Here is a 698-nt window from a genome sequence, read left to right as displayed (position 1 = left end):
TGAATTGTGTTAGTTAAATTTGATAAAGAAAATAACAATAAGCATATCTCCTTGCTCAATCATGTATGATTACAAGAGAATGAATTATTTAAAGTGGGGTTTAGGCTTGACATTAATTGGTCACTTCCCTTAAAGATGCTTTAAACTACAGACGATATAAATCAAATAAAATATGAAAAAATTAAAAATTATACCAATAATTTTTATAAAATTTACTATTAACTTTTTTTTTAGAAATTTACTATTTACTTTTGTATCTAAATTTTTTTATCAATTAATAATAAATAATAAAAATATCAAAAGTCCTTACTTGAAAAAAAGTAGCAATTCCTTACCTATTTTCTTTTTAATTTTTTTATCATAAGAAACTAATCAGGACTTAAGGTCCAATTCATAGTGCTTATTTTTTATCCAAAAGGAAAAGCAAAAGAGTTTTGGCCATATGTAGGTTTCTTGGCATTCTGTACATTAAATGTGTTTAAACCTTATCATTGTTCATTTCATTTGTTTGTCACTTGGTTTTATAGGATTTTGTACTCATGAATACATAGAAAAGCTGATGAATATGGATTTATCTACTTGTTTAGGGTGTTACACTTATAAAGCATTCTTTTTTTTTTTGTTTTTATTCTTTTATGGAGTCATTTTTACTATCTTCACATATTATTATTTTGTTAAATTTATATTTAAAATGTTTA

The sequence above is a fragment of the Theobroma umbraticum genome, unplaced genomic scaffold (genome assembly GCF_002168275.2).
Source record: "Theobroma umbraticum cultivar Fairchild unplaced genomic scaffold, ASM216827v3 scaffold_12.1, whole genome shotgun sequence".
Taxonomy (NCBI): domain Eukaryota; kingdom Viridiplantae; phylum Streptophyta; class Magnoliopsida; order Malvales; family Malvaceae; genus Theobroma; species Theobroma umbraticum.
The sequence above is the reverse complement of the archived record's forward strand: the minus strand, read 5'-3'. Positions refer to the sequence as shown.